Genomic DNA, 17,030 nt, shown 5'->3' on the forward strand with positions numbered 1-17,030 from the left:
TGTATAGGTGCGCGTCGGGTCCTCGTACCCATGTTTGTTTGTTTACGTACATTTAGTGTTATGGAGCATACTCCGTGAACTTTATTAAAAGACTCCATTTTACACTCTATTTGACTCTCCTGCGCCTAACTTCCCTGCCACCTATTACACCTATGCATGACAGAATCTCTGACCAAATATATAAGTCAGCAGGAGAGGACAAAATGCCCATGGAGCAGGAGGAACGCGTTCAGGAACAAGCGAGGGAGCTTGACGTTATCAGCTCCGTCATGGATCACATTGTCCAGAAAATGGATCGCTGGGAGAGACAGGGAGTTTCTCCAGCGCCACCACAACCGGAATCTCCCGTGAACGTTTTTTCCTCTCCGGAATCTAAGATCCATTTATCCCTAGCCTCACCGGGAAAGCCCTGGAATGGGCCAGCGCTGTGTGTAGAAGGGAGGATGCGGCGTTGGACCATTTTGAGGAGTTCACCCGCCAATTCCGGATAGTATTCGATCACCCACCTGAAGGCAAAGCAGCGGGTGAGCTCTTCTATCATCTGAGGCAGGAGACGAGGAGTGCACAGGATTTTGCTTTGGAGTTTATGACCTTGGCTGCCGGCGCTGGATGGAGCGACAGGGCCCTGATCGACCATTACCGTTGTAGTCTACGCGAGGACGTCCGTCGGGAGCTGGCCTGTAGAGACACCACCCTCACCTTCGACCAGCTGGTGGACATGTCCATCAAGCTGGACAACATGCTGGCTACTCGTGTACGTCTAGATCGGGGTCTGGTTGTTCCATCCTCCCGCACCCTCTCTCCCGAACCTATGGAATTGGGAGGGATGGTGCGCAGGGAGACCGGAGGGGGTTCCCGCTGGAGCACCATTCAAGGTCGCAGAGGGCACACTGCTGGTCGGTGCCGGGTTGGTTCCTCTGGGAATAGAGAGGGCAGGCAGGGCATTCTGGCATCACCCCAGGTGAGTAGGCACCATTCTCATCCAGAGCCCTCTGCTGCACTAATGTTTGTCTCTGTCTCTTTTCCTGATTTTTCACTGCATTCCCAGAATAAGGCGCTAGTAGATTCAGGTGCAGCTGGGAATTTCATTAATAAAAGTCTAGCTCATAGTTTAGGGATCCCTATTGTTCCTGTGGATATGCCTTTCCCTATTCATGCCTTAGATAGTCGACCATTAGGGTTAGGGTTTATCAGGGAGGTAACCGCACCTTTGTGTATGATAACGCAGGAGGGTCACAAGGAGAAGATTAGTCTTTTCCTTATTGATTCTCCTGCGTATTCTGTGGTGCTAGGCCTACACTGGTTAGTTTGTCATAACCCCACTGTTTCTTGGCCACAGAGGGCTCTCACGGGGTGGTCGCGAGAATGCTCAGGTAGGTGTTTAGGGGTTTCCGTTGGTGCTACTACGGTGGAAAGTCCAGACCAGGTCTCCACCGTGCGCATTCCCCGAATATGCCGATTTGGCTCTCGCCTTCTGTAAAAAGAAGGCGACTCAATTACCACCCCATCGACGGGGGGATTGTGCGATAGATCTCCTGGTAGACGCTGCGTATCCCAAGAGTCACGTGTATCCCCTGTCGCAAGCGGAGACAGAGGCTATGGAGACATATGTCTCTGAATCCCTGCATCAGGGGTTCATTCAGCCATCCATTTCACCTGTCTCTTCGAGTTTCTTTTTTGTGAAAAAAAGGATGGCGGTTTACGCCCGTGCGTTGATTATCGAGGTCTTAATAAAATCACAGTGAAATATAGTTACCCGCTACCTCTGATCAATACGATTATTGAGTTAATGCACGGGGCACGTTTTTTCACAAAATTGGATCTCAGGAGTGCGTACAATCTGGTGCGTATTAAGAAGGTGATGAGTGGAAGACGGCATTTAGCACCACCTCAGGTCATTATGAGTACCTGGTCATGCCATATGGGTTGATGAATGCTCCATCAGTTTTCCAATCATTTGTAGATGAGATCTTCAGGGACCTGCACGGGCAGGGTGTAGTGGTGTATATCGATGATATTCTGATATACTCTGCTACACGCGCCGAGCATGTGTCCCTGAAGCGCAGGGTGCTTGGTCGCCTGTTGGAACATGATCTATATGTCAAGGCTGAGAAATGCTTGTTTTTCCAACAATCCATCTCCTTCCTAGGGCATCGGATTTCTACTTCAGGAGTGGAGATGGAGAGCCACCGCATTACAGCCGTGCGTAATTAGCCGACTCCAACAACGGTAAAGGAGATGCAGCGTTTTTTGGGGTTTTCCAATTACTACCGGAGGTTTATCCGGAGTTTTGGTCAGGTGGCAGCTCCCATTACCTCACTGCTAAAGGTGGGCCCGGTGCACTTGCAGTGGTCGGCTGAGGCGAACAGGGCTTTTGAGCACCTGAAGACTCTGTTTACCTCGGTGCCTGTGCTGGCTCATCCGGATCCCTCTTTGCCATTCATAGTGGAGGTGGACGCATCCGAAGCTGGGATAGGAGCAGTGCTCTCTCAGCATTCGGGTACGCCAGTGAAGCTTTGCCCCTGTGCTTTCTTTTTGAAGAAGCTCAGCCCGGCGGAGCGAAACTATGATGTGGGGAACCGAGAGCTGTTAGCTGTCGTAGAAGCTTTGAAGGTGTGGAGGCATTGGCTTGAGGGGGCTAAACACCCTTTTCTCATCTGGACTGACCACCGCAATCTGGAGTACATCTGGCAGGCGAAGAGATTGAATCCTCGCCAGGCAAGGTGGGCCATGTTTTTCACTCGTTTTGTGTTTACTCTTTCTTACAGACCAGGCTCCCAGAACGGTAAGGCAGACGCATTGTCTCGGCTGTATGACACAGAGGAGCGGTCCATGGATCCCACTCCCATACTCCCAGCTTCGTGTCTGGTGGCGCCTGTAGTGTGGGAGCTGGACGCGGACATTGAGCGGGCATCACGTGCAGAGCCTTCTCCCCCTGAGTGTCCAGCTGGTCGTCTGTACGTTCCGTCTGCTGTCCGCGACCGATTGATATATTGGGCTCACACCTCACCCTCCTCTGGTCATCCTGGGATAGGTCGGACGATGCGCTGTCTTGAAGGGAGATACTGGTGGCCCACTTTAGCTAAGGACGTGAGGATTTATGTTTCTTCCTGCTCGGTGTTTCTTCCTGCTCGGACACCTGCCCAGAGGTAAGCTACAACCTCTACCCGTTCCTCAACGGCCGTGGTCGCACCTGTCGGTGGATTTTTTGACTGATCTTCCACCTTCACAGGGTTACACAATGATCCTGGTCGTTGTGGATCGGTTTTCTAAGTCCTGTCGTCTCCTCCCTTTGCCTGGTCTCCCTATGGCCTTACAAACTGCAGAGGCCCTGTTTACACACGTTTTCCGGCACTATGGGGTGCCTGAGGATATAGTGTCTGATCGGGGTCCCCAGTTCACATCAAGGGTCTGGAAGGCGTTCATGGAGCGTCTGGGGATCTCGGTTAGTCTTACCTCAGGTTTTCACCCCGAGAGTAATGGGCAGGTGGAGAGAGTTAACCAGGATGTGGGTAGGTTTCTGCGGTCTTATTGCCAGGATCGGCCGGGGGAGTGGGCGAAGTTTGTGCCCTGGGCAGAGATGGCTCAGAACTCGCTACGTCACTCCTCCACTAACCTTACTCCCTTTCAATGTGTATTAGGGTATCAGCCGGTTCTGGCTCCTTGACATCAGAGACATCAGACCGAGGCCCCTGCGGTGGACAATTGGTTTCGGCACGCTGAGGAAACCTGGGAGGCAGCCCACGTCCACCTTCAGCGTGCCATAAGGCGCCAGAAAATTGGCGCAGACCGTCGCTGCAGTGAGGCCCCAGTGTTCGCACCAGGGGACAGGGTCTGGCTCTCGACCCGAAACCTGCCCCTTCGCCTGTTCTGCCGGAAGCTGGGTCCGCGGTTTGTGAGGCCGTTTAAAGTCCTGAGGAGAGTGAACGAGGTATGTTATAGGTTACAACTACCCACTCATTACCGTATTAACCCCTCGTTCCATGTGTCTCTCCTCAGGCCGATGGTTGCTGGCCCGCTCCAGGAGGCTGAAGTGCATAATATTCCTCCGCCTCCTCTAGACATCGAGGGGGTTCCGGCGTACTCTGTTCGATCCATTTTGGATTCGAGACGTCGGGCGAGGGGCCTTCAGTACCTCGTGGACTGGGAGGGGTACGGGCCGGAGGAGGGATGCTGGGTTCCGGTGGAGGACGTGTTAGATCCTTCCCTGTTATCAGAATTCCACCGTCTCCACCTAGGGTTGGCATCAGAGCAGCTATCCTGGCACAGAAGAGTATGGGTGGTGAGTTTGGCGGGGTGTAGAACACTTTCCTGTGGTCCTGGGACAGAGACATGCCCCTTCCCAAGCTCTTGTGGTCAAAGGTCAACGTGGTGGTGGGAGAGAACCCTGAGGAACCCTGTTTTTCCTGGTGGTTCTCGGGGTCGACCAGAGCCAGCAGAGAACTCCACAGCTATGTCGTCTGCTTCAGGAGCTTTCCTCCGCTCTGCTGTAGCTCCTGGACCAGCTTGTCCCGGTCAGCCCCGGGCTCCAGTCCCTTCCTCAGACCCACGGCACGGGCCTTCTCCACAGCCTGGTGCACCCCTTCATACCCCTGGAGGAAGTGGAAGGAGTCCCCCTCGGACAGGGCAGCCTGCATGGTTCTCTTAGAGGTCGTGATGGATTTTACACGAGCTGAGACGGAACTCTGGACACTCTTCATGGTGATGTCGCGCAGGGCTCCCTCAATGAGCCGGATACTGTAGCTAGCCAACCTCTCCCTCTGCTCCTTGTCCCACCTCCTTAGTTTCAGGCTTTGGTTCTCTCTCTTGGCCAAAGCCTTCTACTCCTCCTTCAACTTCTCTCTCAGCTCTTTGTGTGCCTTAGGTAGGGTCTTCATGTTGTGGATGCGATGCTGGTCCTCGATGGCGCAGGATATGCACGCACTGGTTAGGTCGTACAAGCAGTAGTACTCGAGAATCTTACCATGGTGGGGGCATTTGGTGGCAAACCCAACTCCGCCAGCCCCCGGTGCTATGGGTTCAGTCAGTATGTGTCAGTAGCAGAAATGGGACTGAAAGGTGTGGCTCCAAGTGCTGGACACACATGGACATTTCACATTTGATGCAAGTCTTCCGTGCTGGCTTCCTGTCTTCTGTACATACGTCACAAACAATGGCCTGGCTGTCCGGCAGCGGCAGAGCCTGGCTCCCCTCAGACATGTCTTCTGTGAGCCCTGGATCAGTTGAAGCTGCCACAGCAAATGGTGGTGGGAATCGGGTACTTTGCGTTGTCCTTGACCTTCTCATGCTAAAATACCTCTAGCCTCGTAGCCCCTATAATGCTTCTAATCTCAACTTTTTACCTGTTGGTTCGTTTGCTTTTGTTCGCTCTGTCTCTGGTCTGATCTACGTTTGAGGCCACCTCGTGTAACATATGCATCAGTCCACCAAAAGTTCCTGTTTGCTAAAATTATAATGATTTGCCTGATTTCAGTTCATGTAACAAAACAAGCTAATCGTTGTACGATATAAAGCACTGTGAAATATCCATTCAATAAAGTATTGTATTTTCATCTGTCAGATGCCGTACAAAACCAAAAGTAAAAAGATGAAAAAAAACACGATTTAAGGGACAATTTAGAAAAAGGGTACATAGAACGGATCTATCGCTTCTTAGACTTACTGTCAATGAGTATGGGAGGTCTATACTTAACATTTCTATGTACATTTGGTCGTCAAAAAAGTGCCTTGCTATGTACATTTGGTCATGACTGGTGACTGGGAATGAGTGTGTTCGAGTAGTTAGGCTAATGCAGTCGGCTTGTGCTCAACTACTGATTGAAATCAACAGGGGAGTCAGACAGTTTGAACCGACTCAAATACAGACCTGTTGCATATCCAATTAGAATCTGTTCTTTTCCCTTCAGTCTGAACAGCCAAAAAGCACATGGAATGGGATATTTCAAGCCACATTTCAAACCACCTACAGTGGCAAGAAAAAGTATGTGAACTCTGGAATTTCCTGAATTTCTGCATAAATTGTTCATATAACTTGATCTGATCTTCATCTAAGTCGCAACAATAGACAAACACAGTGTGCTTAAATTAATAACACACAAATTATTGCATTTTTCTTGTCTAAATTGAATACATAATTGAATCATTCACGATGTAGATTGGAAAAATTATGTGAACCCCAAGGCTGATGAATTCTCCAAAAGCTAATTGGAGTCAGGGGTCAGCTAACCTGGAGTCCAATCAATGGGGGCGGCAGGGCGGCAGGGTAGCAGGGTAGCCTAGTGGTTAGAGTGTCGGCCTAGTAACCGGAAGGTTGCGAGTTCAAACCCCCGAGCTGACAAGGTACAAATCTGTCGTTCTGCCCCTGAACAGGCAGTTAACCCAGTGTTCCCAGGCCGTCATTGAAAATAAGAATTTGTTCTTAATTGACTTGCCTGGTTAAATTTAAAAAAATTGAGATGTCAGTTGGAGCTGGCCTGCTCTATAAAAAACATTCACAAAAATTGAGTTTGCTATTCACAATAAGTCTTTCCTGATGGGAACCATGTCTCAAACAAAATAGATCTCAAAAGACCTAGCATTATCAATTGTTGACTTGCATAAAGCTGGAAAGGGTTACAAAAGTATCTCTAAAAGTCTTGATGTGCATCAGTCCATGGTAAGACAAATGGTCTATAAATGGAGAAAGTTCAGCACTGTTGCTACTCTCCCTATGAGTGGCCGTCCTGCAAAGATGACTGCAAGGGCACAACGCAGAATGCTCAATGAGGTTAAGAAGAATCCTAGAGTGTCAGCTAAAGACGTACAGAATTCTCTAGAACATGCTAACATCTCTGTTGACGGGTTTACGATATGTAAAACACTAAACAAAATGGTATTCATGGGAGGACACCACGGAAGAAGCCACTGCTGTCCCAAAAAAAACATTGCTGCACGTCTGAAGTTTGCAAAAGAGCACCTGTGTCACGCCCTGGCCGAAATATATTATGTTTATCTTCATTTATTTGGTCAGGCCAGGGTGTGACATGGGTTATTGTGGTGTGTTTTTGTCTTGGGGTTTTGTGGGGTGTCTAGCGTAGTCTATGGCTGCCTGAGGCGGTTCTCAATCAGAGTCAGGTGATTATCGTTGTCTCTGATTGGGAACCATATTTAGGCAGCCATATTCTTTGAGTGTTTCGTGGGTGATTGTTCCTGTCTCTGTGTTTAGTTTCACCAGATAGGCTGTATAGTTTTTCACATTCCGTCTGTTGTTTTGTACATTTTCAGTTATTTCATGTCTAGTCTATTTTCCATCAATAAACATGAGTAACCACCACGCTGCATTTTGGTCCGCTCCTCCTTCAACAGAAGAACGTCGTTACAGAATCACCCACCACAACAGGACCAAGCGGCGTGGTACCAGGCAACAGCAGCAGCAGGAGCAGGTTGACAAGACTTTCTGGACTTGGGAGGAAATCCTCGACGGGAGAGGACCCTGGGCTAAACCAGGGGAGTGTAGCCGCCCCAAGGTGCAGCAGGAGAAGGAATGGACATGGGAGGACGAATTGTTCGGAGAAGGACCCTGGGATCAGCCTGGAGAAAATTGCCGCCCCAAAGAAGAACTGGAGGCGGAGAGAGCTGAGAGGCGCCGGTATGAGGAAGCAGCGCGGCGACGCGGATGGAAGCCTGAGAGTCACCCCCAAAAATTTCTTGGGGGGGGGAGCTCAGGGAGAGTGTGGCACAGTCAGGAGTCAGACCTGAGCCAACTCTCCCTGTTTATCGTGAGGAGCCAAGGAGGAGACCAGAACCAGAGCCAGTGTTGGAGGTGAGCGAAGCAGAGACTGTGGAGGAGTTAATGGGGAAATTGGAGGAGAGAGATATGAGGGAGTTGCTGTGTTGGTGCATTAAGCATGATATTCGCCTGACGGAGTGTGTCGGGGATTTGATGGCACCTGGTTCAGCGCTCCATACTCGTCCTGAGGTGCGTGTTAGTCGGCTGGTTAAGATGGTGCCAGCCTCACACACCAGGCCTCCTGTGCACCTTCCTAGCCTTACACGTCCTGTGCCAGCACTGCTCTCAAGATCTCCAGTACGCCTTCACGGTCTAGTCCATCCTGTGCCACCTTCACACATCAGCCCTCCGGTGACAGCTCCCTGCACCAGGATTCCTGTGCGTGACCTCGGCCCAGTACAACCAGTGCCAGTACCACGCATCAGGCCTACAGTGTGCCTCGCCTCTCCAGCGCTGCCGGAGCCTTTCTTCTCTCCTGTGCTGCTGGAGTCTCCCGCCTGTTCAGCGCTGCCCGAGCCTTCCTCCTTTCCTGCGCTGTCGGAGCCTCTCGCCTCTCCAGCGCTGCCGGAGTCTCCCGCCTGTTTAGCGCAGCCAGAGCCATCCTCCTCTCCTGCGCTGCCGGAGTCACCCGCCTGTTCAGCCTTCCTCCTCTACAGCGCTGCTGAAGTCTCCTGCCTGTTCAGCGCAGCCAGAGCTGCCAGCCTGCATGGAGCAGCCAGAGCTGTCAGTCTTCATGGAACAGCCAGAGCTGTCAGTCTGCATGGAGCAGCCGGAGCCGCCAGTCTGCATGGAGCTGCCAGTCTGCATGGGGCTGCCAGTCTGCATGGAGCTGCCAGTCTGCAAGGAGCTGCCAGTCTGCAAGAAGCTGCCAGTCTGCAAGGAGCTGCCAGTCTGCAAGGAGCTGCCAGTCTGCAAGGAGCTGCCAGTCTACAAGGAGCGCCAGTCTGCATGGAGCAGCCAGTCTGCATGGAGCAGCCAGTCTGCATGGAGCAGCCAGTCTGCAAGGAGCTGCCAGTCTGCAAGGAGCTGCCAGTCTGCAAGAAGCCGCCAGAGCTGCCAATTTGCATGGAGCAGCCAGAGTCGCCAGTCAGCATGGAGCAGCCAGAGCTGTCAGTCTGCCAAGATCTGCCAGTCAGCCAGACTCTTCCAGATCTGCCAGTCAACCAGACTCTCCCAGATCTGCCAGTCAACCAGACTCTTCCAGATCTGCCAGTCAACCAGACTCTTCCAGACCTGCCAGTCAGCCAGACCCTTCCAGACCTGCCAGTCAGCCAGACTCTTCCAGACCTGCCAGTCAGCCAGACTCTTCCAGACCTGCCAGTCAACCAGACTCTTCCAGATCTGCCAGTCAACCAGACTCTTCCAGATCTGCCAGTCAGCCAGACTCTCCCAGATCTGCCAGTCAGCCAGACTCTCCCAGATCCGCCAGTCAGCCAGACTCTTCCAGATCCGCCAGTCAACCAGACTCTTCCAGATCCGCCAGTCAACCAGACTCTTCCAGATCCGCCAGTCAACCAGACTCTTCCAGATCCGCCAGTCAGCCAGGATCTGCCAGAACCGCCAGCCAGCCAGGATCTGCCAGATCCAACTACCTGGCTGAGATTTCTCTCAGTGCTGGGCTTCCTCTCAGTGCTGAGCTTCCTCTCAGTGCTGGGCTTCCTCTCAGTCCCGAGCTTCCCCTTAGTGCCGAGCTTCCCCTCAGTGCCGAGCTTCCCCTCAGTCCCGAGCTGCCCCTCAGTCCCGAGCTGCCCCTCAGTCCCGAGCTGCCTCTGTCCCGAGCTGCCCCTCAGTCCTGAGCTGCCCCTCAGTCCCGAGCTGCCACTCAGTCCCGAGCTGACCCTCAGTTCCGAGCTGCCCCTCAGTCCAGTGGGGTTCTGTGTGAGGACTACTAGGCCATGGTCGGCGGCAAGGGTGGACTATCCTAGGACACGAGGAGAGGGGACTAAGACATTTATAGAATGGGGTCCACGTCCTGCGCCGGAGCCGCCACCATGGACAGACGCCCACCCGGTCCCTCCCTATTGTTTTGATGTGCGTCTGGGAGTCCGCACCTTAAGGGGGGGGTTCTGTCACGCCCTGGTCGAAATATATTATGTTTGTCTTCATTTATTTGGTCAGGCCAGGGTGTGACATGGGTTATTGTGGTGTGTTTTTGTCTTGGGGTTTTGTGGGGTGTCTAGCGTAGTCTATGGCTGCCTGAGGCGGTTCTCAATCAGAGTCAGGTGTGTTTGTCTCTGTCTCTGTGTTTAGTTTCATCAGATAGGCTGTATAGTTCTCCACGTTCCGTCTGTTGTTTTGTACATTTTCAGTTATTTCATGTCTAGTCTATTTTCCATCAATAAACATGAGTAACCACCACGCTGCATTTTGGTCTGCTCCTCCTTCAACAGAAGAACGTTGTTACAACCTGGATGTTCCAAAATATTCTGTGGACAGATGAAACTACAGTTGAGTTTTTTGGAAGGAACACACAACACGATGTGTGAAGATTAAAAAAGGCACAGCATACCAACATCAAAACCTCATCCCAACTGTAAAGTATGGTGGAGGGAGCATCATGGTTTGGGGCTGATTTGCTGCCTCAGGGCCTGGACAGTTTGCTATCATCAATGAAACATGAATTCCCACGTTTATCAAGACATTTTGCAGGAGAATGTAAGGCTATCTATCCGCCAATTGAAGCTCAACAGAAGTTGTGTGATGCAAAAGGACAAGGACCCAAAACACAGAAGTAAATCAACAACAGAACGGCTTCATCAGAAGAAAATACTCCTTCTGGAGTGGCCCAGTCAGAGTCCTGACAACCCGATTGAGATGCTGTGGCATGACCTCAAGAGTGCGGTTCACACCAGACATCCCAAGAATATTGCTGAACTGAAAAAGTTTTGTAAAGATGAATTGTCCAAAAGTCCTCCTGACCGTTGTGTAGGTCTGATCCGCTACTACAGAAAATGTTTGGTTGAGGTTATTGCTGCCAACGGAGGGTCAACCAGTTAATAATTCCAAGGGTTCACATACCTTTTCTTGCCACTGTACGAAGCAGCCTCCAACATCGTTTTAGGGAATTTACAAGTATGTCCAACTAGCCTCACAACCGCAGACCACGTGTAACCACGCCAGCCCAGGACCTCCACATCCGACATCTTTACCCATGGGATCTTCTGAGACCAGCCACCCGGAGAGCTGATGAAACAGAAGTATTTCTGTCTGTAATAAAGCTGTTTTGTGGGGGAAAATGCATTCTGATCGCCTGGGCCTGGCTCCCAAGTGGGTGGGCCTATACCCTCCCAGGCCCACCCAATGCAATTTTGCAACAGTGCCTGACTTGGGCAGGAGCTCACTGATACTCTGTACCATCAACTCTTATTTTCTACTGCATAAGATCCTGCACATCTTATAAAATATTGGCTAAAAGTATTGTGGAGTTCTTGCACCTAAATATGAACAGTACAGGCACACAAAATGAGTACCAGCACCTATTTCCTTCCCAGTCAAGCACTGGAAACAAACATGGAAATATAGCTGCAAACAGCAATGCTGGGGTTCGGCTAAAGGGGCCACTGTGCCACCATCAGGAAAAATTTGACACATTGACCTAGGACAAATTACTTCTGTACTGTTTACCACACTTGCCAAATATCAGATCTTAAAATAAAATGGATCATGCAATATGCAGTTAAACATGCATTCCAGCTGTTCTGGAAGACGGTGTGATCACGCTCTCTGTAGCCGATGTGAATAAGACCTTTAAACAGGTCAACATTCACAAGGCCGCAGGGCCAGACAGATTACCAGGACGTGTACTGCGAGCATGTGCTGACCAACTGGCAAGTTTCTTCACTGAAGATTTTCAATCTCTCCCTGTCCGAGTCTGTAATACCAACATGTTATAAGCAGACCACCATAGTCCATGTGCCCAAGAACACGAAGGTAACCTGCCTAAATGACTACCGACCCATAGCACTCACGTCTGAAGCCAAGAAGTGTTTTGAAAGGCTGGTCATGGCTCACATCAACACCATTATCCAAGAAATCCTAGACCCACTCCAATTTGCATACCGCCCCAACAGATCCACAGATGACGTGTGGAGCGCAATCTCCAGTGTGGAGCGCAATCTCTATTGTGCTCCACACTGCCCTTTCACACCTGGACAAAAGGAACACCCATGTGAAAATGCTATTCATTGACTACAGCTCAGCGTTCAACACCATAGTGACCTCAAAGCTCATCAATAAGCTAAGAACCCTGGGACTAAACACCTCCCTCTGAAACTGGGTCCTGGACTTCCTGACTGGCAGCCCCCAGGTGGTAAGGGTAGGTAACAACACATCCGCCATGCTGATCCTCAACACAGGGGTCCCTCAGGGTGTGTGCTCAGTCCCTTCCTGTGCTCCCTGTTCACTCATGACTGCACGGCCAGGCAAACTCCTACACAACTCCTACACCATCATTAAGTTTGCAGATGACATAACAGTGGTAGGCCTGATCACAGACAGCCTATAGGGAGGAGGTCGGAGACTTGGCCATGTGGTGCCAGGACAACAGCCTCTCCCTCAACGTGATCAAGACAAATGAGATGACTGTGGACTACAGGAAAAGGAGGACCGAGCTCGCCCACATTCTCATCGATGGGGCTGTAGTGGAGCTGGTTGAGAGCTTCAAGTTCCTTGGTGTCCACATCACCAACAATATAAAGATTTAGCATAGGTCTTCAGATCCTCAAAATGTTCTACAGCTGCACCAGTACATCACTGGGGCCAAGCATCCTGCCATCCAGGAACTCTATACCAGGTGGTATCAGAGGAAGGCCCTAAAAATGGTCAACGACTCCAGCCACCCTAGTCATAGACTGTTCTCTCTGCTACCACACAGCAAGTTGTACTGGAGCGTCAAGTCGAGCTCCAAGAGGCTTCTGAACAGCTTTTACTCCCAAGCCATAAGACTAATGAACATCTAATCAAATGGCTACCCAGAGTATTTGCATTGCCGCCACCCCCCCCCTTTTTATACCGCTGCTGCTCTCTGTTATTATCTATGCATAGTCACTTTAATAACTCTAGCTACATGTACATATTACTTCAATTACCTTGATTAACTGGTGCCCCCGCACATTGACTCTGTGCCGGTACCCCCTGCATATAGTCTCTCTATTGTTATTTACTGCTGCTCTTTAATTACTTGTTACTTTTATTTCTTATTCTTATTCATCTTTTTTAAACTGCATTGATGGTTAGGGGCATGTAAGTGAGCATTTCACTATAAGGTTGTATTCGGCTCATGTGACAAATACAATTTGATTTGATTTTAACTGATTTATAGGGATTTGTGTGCGAGACCACGTGAATGTTTTAGGTCAATGTTGTTTTTGGTACAAGCCTGGAAAAGATAGAGCTGAGAGACCTTGGTCTGTAGATGCCACTTGTTAAGTTTGGTCATTGAGTTCCAGAGGAGTAGTGTTTTAAGTGACTTGCCTAGTTAAATAAAGGTTAAATTTACCATCATGCACATTTGGGTCCCTCCAGGCCTTATTATCTCACAGGAATTTGAATTATTTCAGTAAATTGGCGGAACAGGTATAATAATAATAATGAACCAGAAGAAATACAACAGGGTTTCACCAGTTTCACTCCTGAACCCCTAATAACACCTTCATTGTTTATTGTACATCCGGCAGTAGCCTATATTACATTCTACATTCATCAGGGTGGCAGGGTAGCCTAGAGGTTAGAGCGTTGGGCTATGAACCGGAAGGTTGCAAGTTCAAATCCCTGAGCTGACAAGGTACAAATCTGTCATTTTGCCCCTGAACAGGCAGTTAACCCACTGTTCCTCGGCTGTCATTGAAAATAAGAATTTGTTCTTAACTGACTTGCCGAGTTAAATAAAGGTCAAATAAATCATAGTAGGAGTTCGGTGATGACCAAAAGAAGACTGAGTTAGCTCTCCTAACATACAGATCAGCCAGCCTAATTGATTTATAATTCAACTTGGCAAGTGAGTTAAGAACAAGTTCTTATTTTCAATGACGGCCTAGGAACAGTTCTGCCCCTGCCTTGTTCAGGGGCAGAATGACAGATTTTTACCTTGGCAGCTCAGGGATTCGATCTTGCAACCTTTTGGTTACTAGTCCAACATTCTAACCACTAGGCTACCTGCCGCCCCAATGCCAACACCACCATGCCCGGCCTCCCTCCCTGGCCCAGATCCCTTCCCTCCCTCAGGGCCTGCTGTGGGAAGCGAGTAGGGCATTCATTCCGAGTTGACTTCGAGATAGCGTGGGAAAACTACCAATGCGTTGTCCTTGCTCAGCATCTTTCCATTAGCAGCTTTTTACAGCAGCCATTAGGGGTCAGCAGCCATGTATCAGGGCAACCACTCCTCTATATATTCTGTGTGTTTTTGTATGTGCTGTCCTGTAATTAGTTTCATTGACAAGTTTTAATAACACAATGCATATTTTGGTGAAAACAACCAATATAATATTTTCTTGTCTGTATCTGAGGTCAGGGTGTGGTTCATGGTTCAGCGGCTGTGCTACGGGATCAGCTGGGATACAGAGGAGATCTGCGAGGCACGCAGAAAGATCTGCAGACCAAACTAGACGCAGGAGAAAGACAAAAAGGAGAAATAGGAGAAGGTATTGGAGGTGCCTCGCCTCAGTAAGGAGGATGATGGGAGTAACAGGAAGGAACATTCACCCGTCTCTTTTCTTGCAGGGCCCCAAAGCCCTCCACTTCCTCCGCGCTCAGTGGCGCCCCCCACAGCCACAAGGTAAAACCTAGAAAACCGAAACAAAGCCCATGAAAACAACGTCAAACCCCACATGCTCTATCAGGTCTCTGCTGTAGCGGAGCTTCGATCGTAACAAAAAGCCTTTGAAGGAGGAGCCCCATCGTCTGCAGGCCCTCACCAGGCTCCACATGAAGTACATCCGCAAGTGGTTCTGTAACCAATGCTTTTCGCTCGCGCTTTCCACTGGGTCACAGCCCAATGGTCTCCTGTCGTCACAGACAGCTCATTCAGCATCTGACACCACCACTGCCACCACAACGTGACAGCATGGACAGACCATCACCGAAGAAGACAATGGTTTCTCAGGCAGATGATGTCGAGATCATAAACTGCAGCTGCAATGGTAACCATGACAACCCTGCTAACACCACCCACCAGATTAAGTCAAGCTTGGGGGGAAGGAAGTAGAGATAGAACCACCTGAAGTACAGAAGAAGAAAAAGAAAAATATGAAGAAGAAGAAGAAAACACAAGACCAGATCTGGAGTTAAGCGATGCAAAGAGAAAGGCAAGAATTCCGCAAACTGAAAGAGGAGCGGAAAGGGGGTCACAACATTCATAAACAAGCCACGAAGAGGAACAAGCTTTCAAAATGGGCCCGTGGCCGAAGAACAAGACCATGGCCCAGCTGGAGCTCCTGAGACAGAACTGTTAAGGGAATTTTTATCAATGATGACTAACTATGTATACATTTTAATCAGGACTGACTAATCAGAATACTATTATGTTACTGTATATGTACTAATCAGAATACTATTATGTTACTGTATATGTACTAATCAGAATACAATTATGTTACTGTATATGTATGAATTTTCTATTTAATCCTATTACTGAATATAATGTGCGTAAATATAATTAAGAATTAGAACAATGACTGTCTGTACCATGGTAGAAATGAATGAACTTATAGCCAGACTGGCTAGAAGGCTTATCTACACAAGCTGACCTTGGCTCGGTCATATATTATCTTAATAGGGAGAGACGATGTGAGAACCATACAGCCATTGTACTGGAACGGAGATGACACGGGCTGGTACTAAAACTAATGACATCATTTTCAGTTTATAACCTGTGGTAAAATGTGTAATGGGCAGTACTCTCGTGAATAAACGCTGCTGGTTGATTTTAAGACTGGGCTCTGTCCATTTTATTCAAATAAGGGTCATACAAATTCTTATGAATTGACAGAGTGTTTGATTTTAATTGGTTATTAAAACAGAGGAATTTAATTCCTGCAACAAGAACCCAGTCTGCTTCTGCAGTCGCATGTAGTGCCCACCAAGTGCTAATGGGGAGGTTGGTAGGAAGGAGGGAGCAGGTGTGTGGAACCTTGTGAATGGGCGTGAAGCAGAAGTGACTGCTGGGACAGACTTGGGGTAAATCTCAATAGTGTAAAGAGGCTTCATCTCCTTGTTTTGTTCTCTCCTTCGCGAGCACTGATCTGGCATGACTTAACAGGCGCAATTGAATGTTGAAACTTTAAAGCCTATGTCTCTGATCCTTTTACCTGTTTGCGGTGACGATGGAAAAGGAAGCCATGAGTATTGAGACACTCCTCTGCTATAATTTTACTGGAGAGGCCTGGAGGGTGCTGAAAATGGACTGTTAGGCTACATGTTAGGAGTTGTCACGAATAAGACAGCATTCTGTTGTATGTTACAAGCTGTTGATTATGTTAATGATGAAGTTCTACAGTCTGCTGTCATTTTAGCACTACTAACTTCCTGTTCACATGGTTCCTAATTCAAATGTCAATTCATGTTTCAAGCTCTTTCACAGGTTTGTGCTTGGAAGTTTCTAACTATGTCATTGCATTGATGTTCCTTGTTTGATATGTTCAGCGTGTAAAGAATTGGGGACACTAGCGACAGCATATGTCCATGAGTGCGTTCCAATAATCTCTCCTTCCTCCTGAAGCGTTCGCTACTCCCCACGAAATGTAAAGCACTGGATTGATGTACTTGGAGTGCCAGTCATTTTCTTTCAAATCCATGAAGGGAAGTGAACAAGTGCTCACTTTGGGAGAAAGATTATTGGGATGCAACCGTTGTTTAAACAGAACTGATCAAATCAAATCAAATTTTATTTGGTCACATACACATATTTAGCAGATGATATTGCGGGTGTAGCGAAATGCTTGTGTTCCTAGCTCCAACAGTGCAGTAATATCTAACAATTCACAACAATAGACAAATCTAAAAGTAAAATAATGGAATTAGGAAATATAAATATTAGGACGAGCAATATCGGAGTGGCATTGATTAAAATACATTAGAATAGAATAGAGTATATACATATGAAATGAGTAAAGCAGTATGTAAACATTATTAAAGTGACTAGTGTTCCATCATTAAAGTGACCAGTGATTCCATGTCTATGTATATAGGGCAGCAGCCTCTAAGGTGCAGGTTTGAGTAACCGGCTGGTACCAGTTTAATATTTGATAATGTTGTTGGTAATGTTACT

The 17,030-nt window shown here is 48.7% G+C and overlaps 1 protein-coding gene and 1 pseudogene across 1 annotated transcript in view; both read right to left on the minus strand.

The window, feature by feature from the left end:
* Window positions 1-4,213: 4,213 nt before the first annotated feature.
* Window positions 4,214-5,199, minus strand: LOC135510071 (tripartite motif-containing protein 29-like; annotated as a pseudogene).
* Window positions 5,200-16,629: 11,430 nt separating this feature from the next.
* LOC135510492 (lipid transferase CIDEB-like) overlaps window positions 16,630-17,030 on the minus strand; it is a 7,355-nt gene continuing 6,954 nt past the window's right edge. The window contains exon 5 of the mRNA XM_064931474.1: window positions 16,630-17,030. This exon is cut by the window's right edge and continues 709 nt beyond it. The gene's annotated coding sequence lies outside the window, so the exon portion shown is untranslated.

This window comes from Oncorhynchus masou, chromosome 23 (assembly GCF_036934945.1).
Source record: "Oncorhynchus masou masou isolate Uvic2021 chromosome 23, UVic_Omas_1.1, whole genome shotgun sequence".
NCBI classification, from domain to species: domain Eukaryota; kingdom Metazoa; phylum Chordata; class Actinopteri; order Salmoniformes; family Salmonidae; genus Oncorhynchus; species Oncorhynchus masou.